Here is a 9,861-nt window from a genome sequence, read left to right as displayed (position 1 = left end):
GTGATACAGTAGCCATCAAACCTGAAGGACTAACCAAAGAACAACAATGGAGAAATGGATCTATTGTTCAGAAAAATCCATTTCGTTCATACGATGTTGAAGTGGATGGCAAACTCCTCCGAAGAAACCGTGTACACCTAAAACCCACAGGAAAACCGCCTAAACCGGAGAAGACACAATCTGCCCCAAAACCAAATGCAAATGTCAAAGACCGTGCCTTGGAAACCAAACATTCTAGTTCAAATCCTGTACCTAGTTCTAAACAACTTAAATCCGAGCCCACTAAGCCTGTTAAGTCCGCTAAGAAGATGGAACTAGTTGTTGCAAAACGAACACGTTCAGGACGTTTAGTTAAAACACCAGCAAGATACTCTTCATAGTCTGTTAACGTAAAATTGTTCATTTTACTGGGGGGGGAGGTGTTAGGAGATTGGACACTAGTGAAGTATCATGGGATGTATGTCGAGACCACGAGGTGAACATTAAAGATGTTGAGTTGAGCTTATGTGTGGTCGTCTCTTCCCCGCAATAACAGTGTCAAAGGGACTTTAGATTAATTGGCATCCACTTAATGCACAAGGCAAAAATATAAATGCCTTTGCCTTTTAGGTTAAAAAATAATAATATAATAGAGATAATAGAGATAATATTTTCACAAACAACCTAGTCATTATCAGTCTCATTCACTCTTACTGTCAACTAAGCTTTTGGAAAAAAAAAATAACCTCCATATCTTTTAAAAAGAAAAAAGGAAAGCCTGCCTCTTACAGCAGATAGTTGTTTTATGCATGAGCAAATTGCTGCGTTTAAAGCACTCTCTGAAGATTAAAATTTAATGGCAGACCCAGGGCTGTGGTTTGCTACCAATTCTCATTCATTATTTTCTTGTAAATGAAGGTAATTTTTTGCATTATGGTTATAAACCTGGTTTAATGTGTTTGTGAAGGTTATGTTGTTCTTTGTTGACCTCTGTATCCAAAAAGTTTTGCTGTGTACGTTACTACGTTGTAACATGTGATGTTATTTAGATTGCATTAAATACTCTTGCTTAGGCTTTTAATAGTGCATGGTGTTTCTTGCCAATGCTGATACCCAAACTAAACATTGATATAAGGAATTAGTTATAAGAGATGTGAGTTTTGAAGGGTAGGGATCTGGAAAAGCAAGGATGGTCCTTTAATAAAGACTGAAATCAAAGGGGGCTCTCCTATTTTAATTAATGTTTTCACTTTGATCAGTCTCCTCCCCTTTAATGTTTAGGGAACATAGATGAAGAGAACATTTTCTGTATTTTGATGAATGAAAGTTAAATTACTTGGTGTCCACACAATGCACAAAGCAAGAATACAAATGCCATAGTTTTTTATGTTAAAAAATTAAAATAATAGAGTTGTGCAGACCATATCCTAATTTTATCTTCCCCTGGATATTTACTCAAACAACATAGTCACTATTAGTCTCATTCACTCTCACTGTCCACTGAGGTTGTGGAAAGATGATAACCTCTGTATTTTTTTAAAATGAAGAAAGGAGAGCCTGCCCTCTTACCACAGATAGGTCTTTCGTGCATGAGCAAATTTCTCTTTTTAAAGCACTCCCTTAAGTCTATAGTAAATGACAGACCCAGGGCTGTGGTTTGCTACCGACTCTTACTTTCTTGTAAAACAGTGATTTTTCCCAATGTGTACGTTAAGGTTACTGTTTCAGGTAGGCTAACCTCATAAGTTAGTTGTGAAAATGTCTTGATCCTGTCATCGTCAGAAAGTTTGACTCAATTTTATCTTACTAATCTAAACTGAATAAATAGAAACTTGAAATTTATTTGTTCTCCTTTTGAGGTGTGTATCAGAATTTATTGGAAATTTGCATGTGCGTGTTTTCAACATTAGAACTGGAATTATGACTATTTCGAATGACTTTACTACGTGCTGCACAGGTACAGGCAGCTGTTGTATGCTGAATTCTAATTTTTAGCCAAATTTTCTATTTTGAATATTCTTAGATCTAGTATCAGTTAATATTCATGTAATTGAAACAATAACATAAAAACTTGCAGATGTATGGCACATAAATTTTTCTTCTGACCCTTCTAACATATTATTATGTGCAGGGATTGGTAATGGTTATAACAGCATAGTCAAATTAAAGTTTTGTGCATAGCCTATCCATCAAATTTATGTAATAAAATATTGTATCCTTCTTAAGACTAGCTTATCAGAGTAAGAATGAGTTACCATGCACAAGTATGGCTTTTCACAATGATAGTTTCCAGGATTAAAAAAAAGTCACTTTGCCCGCTAAAAATCCTCAGTTCCTTGACAGCCCAACCTCATCAAAACATTGGCAACTGGAACGATTAGCAAATTAATGTTTCAAACAAGCGAGCCCATTCCCACATACACATAAGTGTTGATCACTGACGCCTGCGTTGGCGGCTGCAGAAGCACCTCTTGCTCTTAAACTGTGTGAACCAAACAAGTGTTTAGGATAACCTAGTTCCGCAAACGCTTGTGAAACTATTTCCCCAGTTCGGGTTTAACTCATACCCGTGGAACGCAAATTATAAAAAGACGTAGCTTTATTAAAATGTAAAGAGCGAGTAAACGGCAACGAATAAGACAAGTCTAAATTAGCGGCACGGACGTATCTGTAAAGCATGTGAACAGAACAAGAAACTGAGCCTGATTTTGCCAACAGATGGGCGCCATCCCTATAAACATTTGTTTTGCTCTTAAATACATAAATCTTCACAAATGCATCGAAAAAAACTATTGTCAGAACAACGAAGGCCAGCTAACTCGTTGTAACGGAGGAAAGCCGAATAGACAGTCACGCAAATTGCAGCTGAGTGAAGATAAGATAGATTAACGTTGGGACCCGCAAACCTGTCACATATCCTTAAAATCATCTCCGGAGTAACAGGTTCTTTCTTGAACAGGTTTTACAAGTTCCCCCTTTGCAGCCTCGAGCATAATTTTTACCAATTTAGAATCAGAAGGACTTGGAAAGCCATGCAAATTGTGTGCCCAGTTTAAACCATAGCAGGCTGGCTCAAGTGTGGAGTAGGGGAAACTCTGCTGTAACAAAAACTCCAAATAAAAGGCAACTGACATCTCATCAGACGGTAAGCAAACGACTTCTTCAAAGCATGAGGACCATTCTCTAAATTTTTGAAAGGGTCTTCAATAACGCTCCGTTATTGAAGGGGCCTTTGCTTTAGCAGCACGCAAGGGAAGAAAAACATGAGAAATAACAAGAAATGTGATATCAAATAGAAACAATGTAAATACAACGCAAGCAAGAACATAAGGAGGGCTGTAAACGGGCTGTCCCGCACAAAGAATGACATGGCCTAACGGCCAAAAAAAGGTGTAATCACCCATGGCCAACACATGATGAACGGGCAGTCCCTCATAAAACATAGTCGAGTGGTCGCGCGACATTATGTCTCATAAACAGGTTCTGCTGGACACTGTACTGAACAACTCCCTCAAGCAGCAGAAAAAACATTGGGGTACTAAAATTCTCTAAGCCAAAAAGGGAAAGAGAAAATCAATAATAAATGGTTTGAAAATCCCCCCTACGTTCAACCAAGAAGGGCCAAAAGGGAGCTGAAGGCCAATAAGGAATAACCAGAATTCCTTCACATTGGCGTAAACATAATGTCGGATGACATTTTTAACAAACGAAACAGGTGGCACTAGCTAACAGAATTCTCTTGCCTAGCTAAAGGCTAGGGAATCCACGCCCAAAGCATCGGGATTTAGCGAAACCATCTACTGAACAGGGACCCCAATAAGAGGTAACAGCATGAAAATAGCAATTTTTAACTGAGCAATCATCATAGACGACAACTTTAATCAAGTAATCGGCCTTCTCGTTTAGTGAACGAGGTATCAATTCGGCCTCGATTTCCATATTATTTTCCTTGGCGTTATGAAATACATCAACCGTGAGTTAATGCAAATGCTGTTTCATACTACCACAATCGACAATCAAAGGAACAACCTGGTTGTCAGAAAACCACCAAACAGAGCACCCTGAAAAAAGATGTGCAAAACCTTGTAATGTAAAGCTAACACAGTGAAGTTCTCTTCGCGTGGAACTCTGTTTCATCCGCAAAGAATCCCAGTTGTTTTGGGAAACAGGCGTGTCGTCGATGGCAATAAAAGCATGACATCCAACAGCACCAGCATCCGAGTAAACAATTCGAGACGGTTTGCGAGCAATGTCTGCAAAACACTTGGAATTGAAATGAGAAACATTATTCTTCCAGAACTCTAACTCCTTGCGAGCGCAGGAATCCAAATAATCGTAAGACACCCATCCCTCTCTACGGTTAAGAGCCCTTTGAAGACTCTTAGTTATAATTTTGCACACATTACCGAAAACGAGTGTATTAGAAATAATACCACCCGTGACAGTAGCCAGTTCCCTAGCAGGTAGACTACTCTGAGAGACTTGTCAATTTTTTCCTCAGGCACAGTCAGCAAGTTATCCTTTAAATCCAAGCGATACCCCAACCAACGAAGAGACTGAACTGGAGCCCAGATGCTTTTCTGGGTATTCACTACAAAATTTGCACAGAACGAATCCGTTTTTACGGCCATGGACTGGGAGCAACACTCGGCGAATGTAGGGTATACCCCTAAACCATCATCCAAATACGCAGCTATTCTGAAAGCCTGAAGGCGCATGACTTTGGTAAAGATATAAGGGTCGGTGGCAAAGGCTGAAGTGGTAAAAGAATAAATTTGTAAAAGTAACTCAACCCATCCTTGGACCAGGAAAAACCTAAAAACTCTTGGTATAGCGGGAAAATGTCTATATGATGACAGCCAGATTTGATATCGAATGAAATACCAATTCTAAGAACTATCGACAAAGCTAAAAAGCATGGTTTTAGCGTCTTCGAATTTTACCTTGGATTCCATAACAAAATAAATAGATTTTCTTACCATTAGACTGTATAGAATCTGATAAGGGGTTTACAACAGTAGGAGCAGACTCGCATTCAATCACTGAACCTGTAGCCAGGAGATCAGAAATGGCGTGCTCTACAAAATCGCTATACTGAATGGTTGAGCGGTTAGTAAAAAAATGTAGTGAAGGTGGGGTGTAAATGAAGGGAATCTTAAACCCATCTAAAATAGTATCGATATTGAAGCTAGAAGCACCTATATGCTCCCAAAAAGCTACATTAAGCTTAAGATTGCCTTTAACTTTAACAGTAGGCGCTAGAACAACTGTGGAGCGAATCAGATGATTCAGCAAAGTTACCAATAAGCTCAAGTTGGTCAAAGTCTCCTAAACATTTAACTAAACTAACTAAATCATACTTATCTTGCCCTAGTTTCTGGAAAACTGGTGGTTATTTATCGTCAGTTTGTATTTTTACTGCTTGTAACGGCTGAAACGGTTCCTCTAAAACGGTTTGGGCAGGAGGAAGAATTCGCCCCTCTCTGTCCGCAGCTAAAGCGCTTGTCTGCCGTTTGAGGCTGACGTCCACGAAAAGACTCCATGCAAAAAAGGAGGCTGATCAGGAGAAAAAGAACTGCCAATGGATGATCCAGCAAATGGAGCTTCGTTGAATTAAGAGTAGTTGTAGGGTTAGGCCGGCTAGACACATTTCTACGCTTCTTCTCCCGAATCTTAACGAGTGCTCGCCTCTCAGCTGATGGGAGCTTTTTCTCTCCTCTGAATCATTGGCGAGTTCGGTCGATTCATAACCTTCAACGACTGTCCAACCAGCGAGGCTCTTGTATGCGAAATGAATTAACTTATTGCGTTTAGTAATGAGAATTTTCACTCTTTTGAGCTCTGAATTGGCTGCTGAAAGGTTGCCTTTTGAGATGGTCTTGACAGCCCCGTCTATTGCATCTAGTAGAGAGCTGTTGAACCTGTATTGTACTTTTTTTGCTTTGAAGTTAAAAGAACTCGAAGCCTTGGATTCAGTTTTCAGCTTCTTCAGTTGGGACTGAGTGATAACTTCTTTCTCGTCTAGATCACGTTTGAATGCAGCGAACTTCTGGTCAAACTTCAAGCCCAAAAGCTGTGAAAACAACTCCGAAGTCTCGGCGTTGAACAACGTCGAGTCTGTTGATCATGAACCAGTCGCATGAGCAAGATCTCCCTCATTAAAGAATTCAGAAATCGTAGCAGGAACGCTCGCTCGTTCTGTATCCGACGGCATAACAGATGTAGCAAAGTTGGAAGAGATGCCGTCGGGTGGCTCTTGCACAACTTAAAAAATCTCAAATAGCCTAATAGCCCTAAGGGATTTATCATACCTACAAGCACGCCTAAAATGCTTCTACAGTTAGCACGAATCATACATGACGAACACACTTCAGTGTAGCTAGCAAAACGTTAGAAAATATAGTTATTTGTAAACATGAGAGAAACCATCTAAATCTTTTCAACTTCTATAATATAGTCAATAACAACATCAACTCAACTTTTAAACCAAAGAGAAAACTTGATTGATGTTTGGAGCTGATTTCTGTAGTGTACAAATGAAATCCAAGTATTATCTAAAGTTTTCCTCAAATGCCTTCATGGTCTAATCCTAAGTCTCTCTTCGTCATCAAGTTTTAATAATGATATTCTAGTTCTAGCTTGTCTTTAAATCACACTTTAGATCACACAAAAATTGAGGTCGGAAAATTTTATCTTCTCTAATTGAAAGGGAAAAGTATTTGTCCCTTTCGCCTAAACGATCAGAATAATGTTTTCTTCTAATGGAAACAAACTCGTGAATTTTTGTTTCTCACAGCTGTATGGGTTGCTTTCGTTAGCAAGCAAGTTCTCGGGCGAACAAGTTATTGCATTTCCTTGTGGAAAGCTGTGAAAACATGAAAGTATTACCATTATTATCTTTATTATTACTCTTTTTGTCATGATTTTTTCAAGTTCACACATGAAAAATCAGCTGGGCTGTTGTTGCAAAAATGATTTGTCTGGAGTGTCGACGAATCCGAAATAGTCAACGAAAACGTGAAATCGGCGGCAATGGGTAGGTCATAACCACATCAAACAACGCCTAAAGATATCAGCATCGACGATGACGACATGATATCCTAGTATAATCATTGTATTTTTAAGTGTTTGATCTGTATATCATGAACTTCCAGATGCGTTAAAATATTAAAAGCAAGGTATGCTAACACTAAAAAATTACTTTTTACTTTTTAACTGCAGTCGATTTTCTCAGTATGCCATGACAAAGTCCTGTTGATCTAGTAATCTAGTGACTAAGATCTTTTCAAATTCTTCGCTGGAAGTATTTGATAGAGAAATCCTTAATGAAAACTGATGTAACTCAAGAGATGAAAAATTAATCATTTTGAAGCTCACAGCCGTCTCAGTTGCTTTTGGTTGGCAAACAAGCCTTTGGGTTGGATTTCAAGTTCCTATCAAAAAATTGAATTGTTTTAGTTACATTTGAAATAACAGATTAGGTGTTGTTACTGGTGTGTTTTGAATATCGGTTTCGTTAAATGTAAATCAGAGATTAGCAATTTTGTACACACTTTAACACAGAGGAAAAATATTATCGTCGTCAAAAGGAAGGTTAATGGACTGATTACGGTCGTTCTTCAGGGTTTGATCAGAGAGTCCTTACTATCATGGAGAGATCAGGACGTAAAAAAGACGGGTTTCAACGGGTCCAGATGCGGTCATCAAAGTTTTTAAAGGAGGCGGGGAAGGCAAAATGCATTTAGAAAACGAGGAGTTACCAAAGTTGTAACCACCGATTGAAATTTTATCCTTTGCTTCCATTTCCAATTCTGTGCTGTAAGGACGTCATTTAGATTACAACGAATAAAAAGTGAAGAAATGAAAAACAATTGATAAATCAAGTTATTGGCTAAGATATTATTTATTATTATTATTACTACATTACTCATCATTTATATCTTAGCTACGGGAGAATTTTCATAAGGAAAACAAGTCGTAGTTTTTGTAACTCACAGCAATTCCAGGTGCTTTTGGTTCGCAAACAAGTTCTTGGGCAAAGACGTAAAAGCATTGAAAGATAGAACCCTGTTGAAGTTTGAAGTTTTATAATGGAAATTAATAAAGATACAAATATATTTTTTGTTATTGAATCGTTTGGATTTCAGTTTCAGCTAGTCGAAATATAAAGTACAAATTACGTAGATTAGCAGACCATATAAAACCAATGGCAAGGGAAAAATCTAGAAACCATCATCGATAACGACGATGACAAGATCTTGTGAACTGAATCGAGTCATTTTAATAATTGAGTCCTAGAGTCCTTACAAATACAAATATCAGAGTTGGTTTGAGAGCCACACAACAGTACGTCTAGGTGAGACAAAGTTTTAGACCAATCTAATTACATCTGGAAAATCAAAATTAAATTCACATGGTTTAACTGCTACGACAACGTTTTTACAGTTTTACATAAGGAACAAGTTTGGTGAAGTTAAGAGTCATTACACCACTTGATTTCAAACCCCTTATCGAAATATAAACCGATCATTTGAATTGCGATTTAATAAATCAAAGGCTAATTTTACCGTTTTCTTTATCTTATTGCTGCGTAAATGTTGAGTCGAAGTAGTTGTCTTTTGTGTAAATCAAGGAAGATTAAGTCTTCTCAGTAGGTCAGTATTGCACAGTTAGCCTTTTTAATCACGCTATGCTGTTGTAGAAGTCACTTGTAGTGTGCAACACAACTTCATTGAAAGCTTACCGAGCGATAACAGCTACAGCTTGTTACCAACATACCTTATATGGGCATACGCAACAGTCAAGAACATTCTATGTGATTAGATCATGCCCTATTAATAAATCGGATGGTACTTGCCTGAGGGGAACATTGTTTTCTCTCTTCCTTTTAGAAATGTCTCATCACTAAGCGCAACAAATTGTTTAAATGAAGAAACATACACTGTGCAATATCCTGTATCTTTCTACAAGTTAGGTCTCTATCTTAACGAGCAAGATTAATGCAACTCCCACTGTTACAACGATTATAACCAACGAGGCCCGCAGGGCCGAGTTGACTATAACAATGTCATATCTAACAAGCGCGAGTGGAATAATTGTTGCATAAAAAACGCCCCAAAATATTATTAACCTTTTAAGCTTAATTTTGTAAACTTTATTTTTTTGACGCGTACATTTACCATATTTATAGAGCATGGTATTATGGCTCATGACCCATGATAACTAAGCCAATGAAAACTCTTGAATTGCATTATCCAGTGTTCCAGTCTTTAAAAATGTAAGATGTTCTCACTTACAGAAATTTTAGCTTTGTTACGCCTGAAAACATATTTATTGGGAGATTACACAAATTGCCGGAATGAAGTATGCTGCAAGTTAATGAAAAAGGTGGAGTCACTGGAAGATGGAAAGAGAAGATTTCACTTTTCAAGTTCCAGGAGCTGACCATCAAACGTAGACTGTAAACATGTGCATAGTGTTTTTTCTGGTCGTATAGGTCAACATAAGCACCTAGTTGTTGATGAACTCGGATTCGAAAAACGGCCTTAACTTTATGCGACACAATTCATCCATTCGACGTTTCACAATTATTCTTCACGAGGATATCAATAAGGAATATGGCGTTATAATCCATTTTTTCATTTCTTATTTGGTTACAGCACCTTCGAGTCATTGAAGGATTTCGTTGAAAAAAGCAGGGACATTGACTTTTATTTGTTATGAATAAGTTAAAAAATTATGAATGTTCATTGTAAAACTTTCACAGTTAGCCTAAAGGCCGTTTGAATCTTTGTGTTGTTGTTCTCGCCATGACGAGCGGAGGCATGGTGGGGTGAGAATAAATCGGTTTCGTCAATGCAATCGACATGAAAATAGATGGGT

The 9,861-nt window shown here is 37.9% G+C and overlaps 1 pseudogene; it reads right to left on the bottom strand.

Annotated features, from left to right (window-relative positions):
• Positions 1-5,381: 5,381 nt before the first annotated feature.
• Positions 5,382-6,193, bottom strand: LOC149042631 (uncharacterized; annotated as a pseudogene).
• Between the last annotated feature and the right edge of the window lie 3,668 nt (positions 6,194-9,861).

Source organism: Pocillopora damicornis, chromosome 7 (assembly GCF_964200805.1).
Source record: "Pocillopora damicornis chromosome 7, jaPocDami1.2, whole genome shotgun sequence".
Taxonomy (NCBI): Eukaryota; Metazoa; Cnidaria; class Anthozoa; order Scleractinia; family Pocilloporidae; genus Pocillopora; species Pocillopora damicornis.
The sequence above is the reverse complement of the archived record's forward strand: the minus strand, read 5'-3'. Positions and strand labels throughout refer to the sequence as shown.